The sequence below is a fragment of the Lissotriton helveticus genome, chromosome 6 (genome assembly GCF_964261635.1).
Source record: "Lissotriton helveticus chromosome 6, aLisHel1.1, whole genome shotgun sequence".
Classification (NCBI taxonomy): Eukaryota; Metazoa; Chordata; class Amphibia; order Caudata; family Salamandridae; genus Lissotriton; species Lissotriton helveticus.
In genome coordinates, this window is record NC_136067.1 from 962,011,187 (window position 1) to 962,026,069 (window position 14,883).

A 14,883-nucleotide genomic window follows, 5' to 3' on the forward strand; every position below is an offset into this window, starting at 1 on the left:
ATCCCAACAAACCACGCACGGAACCTGGGCGTCATCCTGGACTCCTCACTCTCGATGACCAAACAAGTCAACGCCGTCTCATCATCTTGTTTCAACATTCTTCGCATGCTCAAAAAAACATTTCGCTGGATCCCCACCGAAACTAGAAAAACGGTCACCCACGCACTGGTCACGAGCCGCCTGGACTACGGAAACACCCTATACGCCGGTACCACCGCAAAACTCCAGAAAAAACTCCAACGCATCCAGAACGCTTCAGCCAGGCTCATACTAGACATCCCGCGTAAAGAACACATCTCTGGTCACCTGAAAAACCTCCACTGGCTCCCCGTAAATAAGAGGATTACTTTCCGCCTCCTAACCCACGCACACAAAGCACTTTACGAACTTGGACCCGAATGCCTCAACACACGACTGTCCTTCTACACCCCCTCCCGTCAGCTACGATCCTCCAACCAAGCCCTTGCCTCTGTACCTCGCATCAACAAAACCACCATGGGAGGTAGATCCTTCTCCTACCTGGCAGCTAAAACTTGGAACTCTCTTCCCACTCCCCTTCGCCTTACTCAGAACCACCTAGCATTCAGAAAGCAACTCAAAACCTGGATATTCGACAAGTAATTCCCCTCCCTTCCTCAAGCGCCTTGAGACCCTATGGGTACGTAGCGCGCTATATAAATCTGGACTTGACTTGACTTGACTTGAAAAGAGTATCTACTTAGTGGCAATCTAGAAAGGCAATCCTCTACCTCATTATTCTCAACTGAAATGTATTCCACCTAGAAATTGTACCTTTCTAGACCTAACACCCATCTGGCTATTCTAGGTGTGGAATTTTCCATGCCTTGGTTGTAAAAATATTTGTCAGGTTTGTGGTCGTTTCGTACTGTGAACAGAAGTCCCCACATATTGGGCCTCATTATGATGGAGGATTTTCCACCTCCTCCGGGCCGGCGGAAGCCACCTCCGGCCCGGAGGAGGCGGAAAATCCTCTGCGGACTCACCAAAGACCCACCGCCGCATTACGATGGCTGGTGGGTCTTGGTTTCTGTCCGCCGCTTTTCCGCCGCGGTCGGATTACAACCGCGGCGGAAAAGCTCTCATTTGGCTGGCAGTGTCTATCAGACACCGCCAGCCGAATTAGGATGCATTTCTAAACATGCTTTTCCGCTGCAGTTTTTCCGCCGTGGAAAAGCATGTGTACTTTTGATTTTGAGGGCCCGTTGCGGGCCCCCAGGGTGTTGGCGGGTGGGGGGTGCACATGGGGGGTACCTATGGTACCCCCCAGCATTTACATGCACAAAGCGGCAGGCACCACGCGGTGCCTGCCGGTTTGTGCATGTAAATGTTAAACATGCACTTTTAACATTGCAGCGGGTGCTGCTTGAAGCAGCGCCCTCCGCAATGTTAAATATCCAGGATGTGACCGCCAGGGTGGCGGTCACATCCTATCCGCACATGAGGGAACGCCGCAGCCCATGCGGAGTTCCCTCATCCTCTGGGGTCGCGGACGGACGCAAGTCCGTGCGCGATCCTAATGAGGCCCATAGTGTTTAAAACGTAAATTGGCCCCGTAGTACGCCAGAGCTTCTCTCTTTATAGTGGATTAGTGTAGCTCCGCCCCTCTTAGAGAATGAGATGCAAAAGCTGCAATACATTTTTTTGCCGTCTTCCACTTGCTTTAATATTGCTCCCATACCTTTGGTGCTAGCATCAGAGGTAATGATAATTTTCAATGTACATCAACATTTCCTAATGTAGGGGCAGAAATTATAGGTTCTTTTACCTCCTCAACAGTGTTTTGTAATTATCCATTCCACGTAAAGTGAGTACGTTTTTTAAATATTGCCCTCGGGGGAGCTACCTTGTCAGCACAATTTCTGATATACTTAGACATGTATTCCGCTAGACCTAAGAAAGATCTCAGTTTGTCTTTATTGGTGGGTGATGGTGCTTCTTTTACTGTTTCTATCAAGTCGATTTTGGGCCTAATCCCCTTTTTAGAGATAGTGTGTCCCAAGTAATCTACCCAACTCACTCCAATATGGCACTTGTCCAAGATTAATGTAAGTCCAGCTTTTTTAAACTTCCCAAAAATTACTCTCAGAATCTGATCATGTCCTCATCTGTGTCTGCATAGATTAAAACATTGTCCTGGAACACTAGACCATTTTTGATACCTTTCAAAATCTGCTGCATTATACGTTGAAATACAGCTGCCAGAGAAATTATGCCAAATGATATTCTGCAGTATCTGTAAGTGCCAAGTGGTGGGATGAATGAGGTGTAAGATTGGGACTCTGGGTGAAGTTCCACCTGGTGGTAAGCTTGAGAAAGATGTATCACACTGAAACATTTAGCCTTCCCATGGTACTCAACATCTCATGTATTCTTGGTAAGGGGAAACGATCTACCCAGATATTGGCATTAAGGTCGACATAGTCCACATATAGTCTGATACCTTTGTTGCCTGGTTTGTTCGTGACTACAATAGGTGCAAGCCATTCAGAACATTTAATCTTTTCAGTTATCTTTTGTCATTCTAACTTCTCCAATTTTTTCTTTAATGGTTCTTCCATAAGGCAGGGGACATGCCTAAGTTTGTGAACTACTGGACGCGCACTATGTTTTAATTGTATCCTGTGTTGGAAATCTTTTGAACAACCCACCTTATGCATGGAACAGTTCTGGAAACTCTCGAACAACATTTACTCTTGTGTTTGACCTTTCACACAGCAAGACCTGATCTGGATTGTTTGGGTCCAACGTCATACCTAGTTCCCTCTGATGGTTCCATCCTAACAAGTTAGATCCTGTTGCAGGAATGTAAACCTCCCCAACTATAGAGTGACCTTTGAATTGGAAATGAATTACATACCTAATAAGGGATTAGGGTATTTGCGATACTTACTGGGATTGATATCAGCATTTTCCAACATGCACCCTTTCTTACCAAATTCCCCTTCAAAAACAGGTTTTTCATAAATGTGTAAGGGTAACAGAAATCTGCATATACCATAACCTCCTCATCATACAATGCGACGGTGCACACTGGATACAAGTCTTTTGGGCAATGATTCTCTGTTTCTACTTGAAAAATGAACTTCCCACTCCCCACTATCTTCTCCTACCATATGTACTTGTTTGGAATCTTTGTTATTACACACTTTTATGCAGTGTCCTTTTAATTGCACTTCCTGCATACACAATGTCTTGCTGGGCATTAGCTAAATGGTTAGAATTGAAACACCTGTAACATTTGGCTTTACCACTATTGGTGTCGTGTTTCTGTCTGTTCCTGTCCATCTGCATTTTTTGTCTTACTTCTAATATCTTGTTATTTGTTTCTTCACTCACAAAAATGTGCTTCACTTCTTCAGCAGGACTGGGTTGCTTCATGACTTTAATGCATTCTGCAGTATGACCTTTACTCTTTTCTATTTCAATAGCTTCACCTGTCTTTCAAAATAAGTGATTAAAACACAGTTTTACACGATATTGCCCTGAGGAAGCCTATGTTGCGGTGAAATGGATTGGCTGCGCTTGTCTGTAATCCTTGAAGAGGAACGGAATAAAAAAGAAAACCACAAGCATGGACTGACTACTCTTATTTCCTTTGGTCCTGTGTATAACTCTTTGTTTCTCACTCTTTGGGTTTTTGTTACCTCACATTCTAGGTTATAAACTGAGGAGCTTATTTACAAGAGGCCTGCACTGCTGGAGCGTGATGCCAGCCTTTCAATCATATCTATGAGGCAGCACAAAGTCACCCTACATCACTTTGTATGGTAATTTGGATATGGAGTACGGCAAGGCAGCATTGCTTTGCCTTACTCTGCGTCAAGGTGGTGTTCCATGGGCATTGTGGTGGGGGTTCCCATGCAACACCTAAGGATTTTGATGGTGCCATAGATTTACAAAATCATGCAAACCTGGGGCGGCGCCAAAACCTTATTCCTCCCAGAGCAGGCGTAATGAGGAGACATGTTTTCATTTCTCCTTGTTTGTGTATGTTTTAATGTGCCCGTGCCAGAAGATGTACATAGGTAGTACAATTCATCAGGACAAAAAGCGGGTATTGAACATGTGTGTGCCATCCGTCATAACAACAAACAATACCCGGTGACACGTCACTTTTTCAATTTCACTTTCAAAATGAAAATCTATTGAAAATTATGGTAATTGATGCTGTTGATCTGGATAACAGGGGAGGTAACAGAAAACTTATTCTGAGAAAATTGGAATTGAAATATATTATTGATTTTGAGACCAAGATGCCAAAAGGATTAAATTCCAATGAAGAATTATCAATTCACTTGAGCAGTTAAGAGCAATATGATATCTGTATTGCAATTTCCCTCTGAATGGCTTTTAATGGTAATGATTTATTTATATATTTTTCACACAGGCACAGGCACTTTTTTCAACACAGTTTAAATGGTATATTGGAATAACCATCTGATTTGGACATCCTTGTCATCGACAACACAAGATATTAATTGTTGTGAAGGTTCAACTGCCATTGGAGGAGAAACATTGTAATTAATATAATGCTGCTGAGTTTAATTTATTTTTCCATGGGGAAAGGTGATAATAATACAAGTATGAATGGATTACATTAGATAACCATTTATATGCCCACTGGGGCAGGATGTAGTGTAAAAAAGATTTGCCAATGCGTTTTTATCAGAGAACTACACATGCCCATTATGGTAGGCGCATGATTGATGCGGTATCCAGAACGTAAAATACCCTGTGTAAATAATGTTGCGACATGATTCATGCAAAGCATTTATAAGTATTTATAGGTTAAGCCCACTAGGGTGAAATGTAAATCATTGTATTAAGTTGTACGACATATGTGCATTATCAACGTCTTAAGGGACTTGTGCAATGTTGCCATATGCAATTATCAAATGACTAGGCAATAATGGCCGAAATGTAAACAAAAGATCAAGATGGCCGATACTTTTCACTGAAATCACGTGGTGTTTTATGCAGTCACCTTTTCACTTTCTATGTGTGTATTTAAATATGAAATGGTAACGTGAAAAACTTTATTTCCATGAGCAAGGCGTAAAGCCGAAACACGTCGGGATTGTCATTAAATTGACTATTTTGAAATATCCACCAGTGTCTGGACATTCTTTCTTTTGACAAAGTGAGTCCTTTAAAAAAAAAATATATATATTATATATATATATATATATATATATATATATATATATATATATATATATATATATATATATATATATATTACCTACTGGCGGTCGCCAGTAGGTATATATAGTTAGGATTTTTTCTCTATGGGATTTTTGAAAATTCTATGTCTAATAACTTTGGCGTTTGTGGACGGAATTGGCTGAAATTTTCAGGAAAATGGCACATTTTGTTTCTGAGCAGCCCTTGAAAATTTGGGGGGGGTTTGTCAAGGGGGGGCCGAGAAAAAAGGGGGGTCCCAAAACGTGTTTTTAACATTGAGTTTTCCATAGGGCGGTTGGCCTCACTTTTAGCCCGAACGGCTGAATGGATTTGCACGAAACTTGACAAAATTGTAGGGACTGGTAGCCCGATGTGCCTTTTGTAGGTCTCAATATATGTGCTCCAGTGGATTTTGAGAAATTAACGTTTAAAAAAAGATATATATCTGTAACAGCGGACCTGGCAGCGTCCCAGGACGCGTACTTTTCGCGCAACGGAGCTTTGTGAAGCGAAGCTGATTGGTTCTCCGGCGTCTGTCAACATTCCAAAAAGTCCGTAGCGGCCGCCATCTTGTCTCTCGGTAGGATCGAGAGACAAGAGGAGGACAAAACAAAGGGGGAAATAACTATAAGGGGGCATAGTAGATCCTCGCTGACCCCCTAGGTTTGATGTGGAGGTTTTAAAAGGGCCCCGCGGGGCAAAAAAAAATAATAATAATAATAATCGAACGGCTGAATGGATTTGCACGAAACTTGGCAAAATATTAGGGACTGGTAGCCCGATGTGCCTTTGCTAGGTCTCAATATATGTGCTCCAGTGGATTTTGAGAAATTAACGTTCAAAAAAAGATATATATCTGTAACAGCGCTCCGCTTCGCGTAACGGAGGTTTGCGAAGCTGATTGGTCATTCTGTCACTGGGCTATAGTTGGGCTACATCTGGCTGATATTTGGGCTACATTTGTTTTTTTGTGTGTCTGGCGGCCATCTTTGGGCTACATTGGGCTACATTGGGCTTCATTGGGCTACATTGGGCTACATTTGGGCTCCAACATATATATAGGCCAATGTAGCCCAATATATATTTTTCAAAGTTAATTTTCGTAAAAACCACTGGAGCATATATCTTGAGACATAGCAAAGGCACATCGGGCTACCAGTCCCTACAATTTTGCCAAGTTTCGTGGAAATCCATTCAGCCGTTCGAGCTAAAAGTGAGTCCAACCGCCCTATGGAAATGAAGGAAATGAATGGGTAATTTGTAATTAGCAAATAGCTAATCGCAAACTAGGAATGGTAAAGAATCGCTATTTATTCCTTAAAGTTCGCTATTTAGGAAATGCAAAAAACTTTGATGATACATATGGCGGTTCATCTCTAACAAGATAAGAAGCATAGGGATACATTTATGATGACTGGCGCATCACCAGGGATGTGTTAGTCATTCTGTGCCGCTGTTCCGTCACCTATGGTGTGCTGCATTTACAATGCGGCGCATCATGGGGCAAAAACAGCACAGATGCGTGATGTATCTGTGCCGTAAAGGTGGCGCATTGCTGGAGTTGTATCGCAAGTGTGATGAAGCTCCAGCAAGGGTCGGGGGTGCCCCTGTCGCAGGGTTTCTGTTCTCACACAGAACTGTGGACAGAGGATTGGAACCTCGGCGAATTAGGGTGTCCCAAAACTCACGTTAGTAATCAAAAACTCCTTAGCAAGCTAGGTACAGTGTCACATTGGATATAACAAACTCTCAATGTTTAGACAATCCAGAATATGAACTTATAGTACCTCAGGATACGTGGAACTCATGAACAGTCGGTCGTTATATATTTCTTAGAAACCAGAACATGGAGTTAAGAAGAACACATGTGTATTTGAAATGTTTATTTACTAATGCCGTCTTCTCAGGCGTAGTACCTTAGATAATACAAGTACACATATTATCAGTAGCAAAATTACCAGCATAGTTACTAGTACATAAAAAGCGAATGGTGATAGTATGTTAACATGCTGTAAATGAATAAGAGTTAGCAACACTTATAAGCAGCCGCGGGCCGTGGAGGGAGTTACGGTGAGGCAGGGAGGCGGGGAGGGGGAGAAGCAGGGTGGAGAATACAAGTACACATATTATCAGTAGCAAAATTACCAGCATAGTTACTAGTACATAAAAAGCGAATGGTGACAGTATGTTAACATGCTGTAAATGAATAAGAGTTAGCAACACTTATAAGCAGCCGCGGGCCGTGGAGGGAGTTACGGTGGGGCAGGGAGGCGGGGAGGGGGAGGGGCAGGGTAGAGAGGGCTCCACCCTGCTTCTCCCCCTCCCCGCCTCCCTGCCTCACCGTAACTCCCTCCACGGCCCGCGGCTGCTTATATCTCACCCTCCCTAATACACATATTATATTATTTGCTAAGAAGGTCTCTTTGTGTTGGTTTAGGGCGTGCCCATACTTTAGTGTCTTAGATTTGAAGGAATCACATCAGCATACACCAGCTCTCTCTTCATGTGAACCGCATCAACTGTTGTGTATGTGTGTTCGGCAAAGCAATATAAAACCCGCCTCATGCCCAGAATTGGCAGAAGTTGCACTTATGTTATGAGTATGAAGTCGTGGAGATCAGACCTCATAACAATTCTGTATCGTGTTGTTCTTGAAACTTTAGCACTCGCTGTACAGATATAGTTTAACAAGCAAAGCAGATAGTAGAGCAATAACATATTATTCTCATGTAAACCACGATGAACTACTAGGTGGAAAGCTAAAGCAACAACTAAGTGTCGTGTGCAGAAGTTGCAAAAAAGGAAAAATGGCGTTTAAACCGGTAATGAGCCCATGCTAACTTAACACGGTGTAAAGATATCCAGGACCTAGATGACACCTCCCCATGATCCGGAAACGAACTGAATAAGATAATAGAAGTGCCATCTCATGAGAGCAGATTGCAAGTTTATATGTGGACGGTCCGCAAGGTAAAGCATTAAAAACTAGGAAAATTTAATGCTAAAGAAAAATAAAACAGCCAAGTACTTTATCGAGTCTTAAGCCAATAGGCAAGGTAAATAATAAAAACTTGACAAATAAGTCAATGAATTGTCAATGAAATGCTAGTACTCAGCATATCAAACATGAAAAAGGTCTATGACATAACTGTGTATGCAAAATAAGCTGCAACAGCCTCCAATAGGAAGTCACCGTCTTCATCCGAAAACAGTTCAGCCATCCAATTTAAAAGCGGAAAAGAACATACGTGCTCTCCCAGCACCGGATCCTCTATCACCATCAGAGGACAGCTCGGTGGGTTTTCAAGAAAGCTCTGTTCCAAGAAAGACTGTGCTGCCGCCAGTAAATTCCAGGGACCAAATAGTCCATGCATCAATGCCACAGCCATAATCCTTTCGCCAGGACAAACCAACTCGTGAGTAATGATAGGAGTCATCAGCTGATTAAAGTCGACGTCAGGAGAAACCGGTCTGCAGAGACACAAATCAATGGCCCAATCGAAATCACAGGTCAGGCAGTGAAATACAGGCTGGACACAGGTGAAGTAGGAGAATCGAAAAGATAATCCATATGCCGTGCTTAATATCGCCAACGGCATTGTGCCATAATATTCTAGCATGCGATTGCGGAACAGTGTCAGCAGCTGCAGGGTGGGAGGTTGCATAGGAGGGACATCCATATTTAAAAATGTAAAAAAGCACAAGAGCGTCCGCTGGTAATGCAAGTAAAAATGCCAATCCACGAAGCAGAGTGGAGAAAATACAATGAAAGAAAGCAGGGATGACTCCAAAGATTTTCTCAAATGAAGTCACGAGACCACTGGTAACAACTGTAAAAAAGTGCGCCAGGGCCTTTGTGGAGGATGCGTTAAAGATAGTCCGAACCATCTTGCTGAAATTGAAAGGCAAATGTGAATTGAAAAGGGTCTGCACCTCTGTACGGGTGTTCGCTATATGAAGCACGAAAGTTTCACGGGCCGAACTCAAGGCCACCTCTCTCTGAGACAAAAGAGCTCTTATTCTTGCCATGCCGTTGAAATCTCTCCCAAGGTTGGTATTTGTGGCCAAATTGAAAACTCCCTATGTTCATGTGTGGGAGGAAATAGAACATTTCTGCAGCAAATAACCCGTTCACTTACTGTTACGATAAAAGGAATACTTTTAATTAACTCAGAACAATCTTCATTATTGAGCATCAAATAACTACCATTTTCCAACAACTTGAACGTGGGGATGATAGCAGGAACTGGCGTGCCTTGCAACACGCAAGCCATATTTGGTCGGTGTTTGTTGCATGAACCGTGTAACTGTATGTGCCTACACATTAGTGAATGATCTGGCGTCTCAGTGCATTCCTCTCCATTCAGATAAACTTCTTGATCATCTTTGAAACATCTGTATGTGTATGGAAGCGACCAGACCTCATGAAGAAAAGCACTACCTAAAGGTTCATAACGACCTATTGGTATATATTTCATACAATTTGAAAACTTATATAAAGCAAAAGGCAGCGTTATTAAACCGTGGATAAGGCACGTTGCCAAAAAACCCGCAATCCTCTGCTGATGATGTCACTGAGCATGTCATGAATGATGTAATATGTGACATCATCAGCAGTGGATTACGGGTAATAGTATCTCTAGTTTACTCCCCTATAGCTGTCTTTCTTTTAACATAAGTGTCTGTTTCCTTCCCTTATACTTACTGTTTTTGGTTCGCTTCCGGTTCGCGTACCGGCGAGCGAACTGGGAAGCGAACTCAGAGAAATAGAGGTTGGCACAGTTCCAAATATTGTACCAATTTTTTAATAACGGGGAGGTAGTTCTGAAAAGAACTTTTTTTTTTTTTTTTCTGAACATTCTTTTACTTTTTTTGAATTTTTCTGAACAGTTTTATATTTTTGGGGGTTTTTCTTGGAGGGGGCAATGAAAACGATTCATTGTAAAGGGCTCAACAGGAGCAACAAAACAAAAAAAAGTATTTATTATTTTGGGCGTTTCGTACAAACTTGCATATGATAGTCAATAGCTCTGTTGATCAGAGTGATGCTTCTTTCTCCGTAGCAAATGAATCCATCGCAAAATACGCAGATGTGTTTTACTTCACCAAATCTCATTTGTATATTTGGCACCATCTCCCTGCCCTCTGGTCCCGTTACTTCCGGTACAACAGATCTTCTGGCCATAATAGGGAGATTATCTAGGTCGTTCCGAAACTGTGCAGCACTGTAGTTGTTAGGATGCCACCTAGTCATATGGCGATGCATTGTGTAGTTTCCGAAACTGTATTTTTTCTCGGTTCCTCTGGACAGTCTATCTTGACATATAAGGCAAGTTACGTATCTTGCATTTACTTTTTTCTGACCTTTGGGAATTTTAAAAAATTGCCAAATGAAGTTTTCTTTCCGGTGAGACGTCCTGGGCTCCTCAGGCAAAAACTGCCTCTCTTCGTGCTCGTCGTTCTGTTCCTCTTCTTCCTCTTCTTGTTGAATTATAACTTGACCAGGTGGTCCACTCTTCCTTGGAGGTGGTGGAGGTGGTGGGGAAGCACCAGCTGAAGCTACTAAAGAAGCCATTGCTCAGTGATCACAAAGGGTCTTTCTCTCACAATGATGAAAGTCAGAGTGAGGAAAGAAGGAGGGATTTTCATCATTTGGGAAAAACAAGAGTTCTCAACCAATGAAAAGTGTTCATTTTAGATTATATGACCTAGTCTTACATCATTAGGAAACCAAAAGTGAAATGAACCAATGAAAAGTGTTATTACCAAGTCACATGACCTGCTGTGTTTACGTTAAGCGCTTTGCAGGGCCTCCCGGTTTGCTTCCAGAAACCTGCGCTTTGCGACTCGCTTCGCGTACCAGTTCGCTACTGTAGCACGTCATATGACGTATCACGCGACAACGTGAAACGTCATGCGGACGGGAGGCGTCACGATGTTGTTTTCTAACGCGGCACTTGCGGTAAAGAAACGTTTACCGGCTCGCGGTCTATTTCGCGGCATCAAGGTCAGCTAACGGGAAGCTTCCCGATTCGCGAAGCGGGAAGGAAGAAAAAAAAATATTAAAAAAAAAAATTATTCATAAACATATAAAATATATTTTTGGATTTAAAGAAGAATACATTTTACAGCTACAGATATTAGCTGTTAAAAAACCAATGAAATTCACTGAAAAAACCATAGGTTATAGACCATATATAGTTAGGAATTAGCATTTACAAAACCTTGAAAATTCACTGAAAAAACCATAGGTTATAGACCATATATAGTTAGGAATTAGCATTTAGAAAACCTTATTTTACTCACACAAAACCATTGAAATTCCATATATAGTTAGTTGCACTAACTATATATCGCGCATCCGCAATCCACTGCTGATGATGCCACATATTACATCATTCATGACATGGTCAGTGACATCACTGATGACATCACTGATGACATCTCAAATGACATCACTGATGACATCTCATTTGACATCAATGACCACATCACTGATGATATCATTCATGTGACAATACAATGCATCTCCTCACATTTTAATATAACCTCTGTTACAACCAGTGTTAAATACAGAGTATAATTTTTGAAACCATTGACACACCAATACTAGTTACTACATACGCACTCACTGATTCCTACGTCTACACACACATTCACTCATTCATCCATACAATCATTCATACATACAATCACTCATCTTTACAACACTATCATATGCACTCATACACCTATACAGACATTTACACTCTGTTGCTCATCCATGGAGTTACTCACACACCTAGTCAGTCATGCAAAGAATCAATCACACCTCCATTTTCTAATCTATACAGTTAAACATAGAGCACCTTACATTTTCAAACATATACTAACACATACTTACTCTCTTATACAATCACTGATACAAGTACACATTGATCTGCACAGAGTCACACACCTCCCAACCAGCCACACACACACTCAGTCTCCCATACAAATACTTGGCCAACCAATCAATAACCCATATAGCCACTCATATAGCTACTGATCAACACATGCAGCAGCTTGCACAACAACAGACATACTGATGCAAACTTTCACACAGTTTAGTCACTAACCTATGCATTCAGTAGGACGCATTTAATCACTCACTCATACAGTCAACCACGCACCTACTAAAACCTTCATTCAGACACTTATACATCTACTCATTCTTCAATATGTAAAACATATTTTAACTTTACAGAAACATACAGTCACTGGATGTTGTCATCAGTGATGTCATTTGAGATGTCATCAGTGATGTCATCAGTGATGTCACTGACCATGTCATGAATGATGTAATATGTGACATCATCAGCAGTGGATTGCGGATGCGCGATATATAGTTAGTGCAACTAACTATATATGGAATTTCAATGGTTTTGTGTGAGTAAAAGAAGGTTTTCTAAATGCTAATTCCTAACTATATATGGTCTATAACCTATGGTTTTTTCAGTGAATATATATATATATATATATATATACATATATATATATATATTTGTTTGTAAACCGTGACCAGGGACTTGTATAGTCCGAAACGCGTAGGTGGGGAAAACCTACAGGAGAATAAATACAACTAAACAGAATTGAAGTGGTGTGCGTCATCTTCTTGAATGAAGAAAACTTGTTTTAATGATATATATATATATATATATATATAAGACTGGAACTGTAAGACTTGTTGCGTAAGAGTTATGTTATGAGACTCCTCTGGAACCTACCAAGTTACATACTACTAAATGAACTATAAGACTGACTCATCAGTATATTGCCCAAGCATTATTTCATATTTCACTCACAATAACATAAGTATATGTGGTGCTCCTCTAGATTGATATTCCTTTCTCCGGAAAAAGCCCACAGCCTCACCTAGTGGTGGTTTTTATTATGTTACAGATGAAATAGTGCATGGCTATAAATCGGTGCTTAAAGTATCTTCAAACATTTTCAGGAACAATTGAACAGAATTCACCAGGAGTTTTAAAATTAATGCATGGCTGCAATGTTTGCATTAGCTTTCCTGAGAAATATCAGGCATACTTCTTCACAGCTAAAAGTGGCAAACCAGTTAGGTGCACCTAGACTATGGACCATACACTTTAGCTCACTGTAGTGACAGAGCCGATATTCACTGGTACCAGGTTGGCAAGCCATGATGTTTATCAGATTACTATCTTGAACCTCATCTTTTCAGTGTACTTTTTCCACAAAATCTCTGACAGTGATATCATTAAACCATTCCTTGTACTCATAACTTGGCCTACAACATAACATAGCACTAACAGATCACTTGCAAACAAAATATGGAAAATGTATCGAATGGTTTCCCTAAACTGGGGATTTTCAGATTGTAAACTCCTACATCTATACTCTGATGTAGGAATCTCTAAAGCATGATCATCATAATGACCACATTCTCGTGTTGAAAACAAAATCGAAAACATTGTGCTTCTAAGCTCATTTCCCACACACTAACTGGTTCTCCTTTTACTTGCTACATCTGGTACAATTCTAAAGCATCACCTATCATGTCTTTTGAAAATAGCAGAATGTGTCTCTTATTGTTAGTTTCATTTGAGGCCTCACTTTTAACAATGGCAGTTAAACCGCTGTTTTTGCAGTTTAAAAACAGGGAAACGAGGGGCGAGCGCGCGGCGCGGCAACCAAGATGGCCGCTCCTCCGTGAGCTCCGCAACCTCGGCGGCGCTCCGAGATCGAAGGGACCGTTTCCAGTCGGCTTTTTCCTCTTTCCACGGCTGATTTGGACGTCGGAAGTTCTCCTGCATCCGACGATATGCTTGTGGCTCCTGGTGCTCCTCCTTTCATGGCGCACTGAGGTAAAAACAAACTTTTCCGTGAACGGACGCCATTTTGTTTTGTTTTCATTACATTTTCTGCAGTTCTGCTGGCATTTTTACATGAACCAACTTGGTTTTCTTGGAGTTTTTCTTCAGAAAGGACTGCCCTAGCTGCTGGCTATACTGTTGTGGGACTGCTGCCTTTTATGTGCTCCTTTTCGCAGATTTACATGTGGGAGTTACTTTCTTGGATTATGGCCGCCATTTTGTTTTCTCGTGGCAAAGGGGGAATTAATCTGTTTTTTTTTTCATTCTTATTGACATGGTCCAATGCCCTTCTTGCCTTATGTCAATGGCCTGTATGCTGTCTAAGGCTTTTCATAATTCTCTATGGTACCCCTCCTCCAGAGATTTGCGGTATAACATTCAAACCTGCTACCTCAGCTGCTTTGCATGAGCTCCTGCTTGCTCTATGCATTTACTGCCTTTTTTGATAAAAATTTTTTTTGACCTTTTGTGGTGGCCTCTGTATTTCTCCTTTCTGCTGGTGCATTTATATGAGCTGCCTGCTCCATCTCTTTTAGTGAGCTTCTCACGCCTACACCATGGAACCCACACAGAATTCTAAGGCTTCCTCTGCGGCAGCTACAACGCGCAAAGACCCCACATCTTCTGGTAAGCGCCCCAAAAAAGACCCTCCTTCGCCTTCCAAATCTCCATCTCCTGTGACGCTTGAGGACATTATGGAGGAACTTCGTCATATTCGCCCCTTCATGGCGGATACTACCACAACTCTTCAGAGACTTGACGAGAAATGGTCTACTCTAGACAAAAGAGTAACTGATGTCGAGCAGCA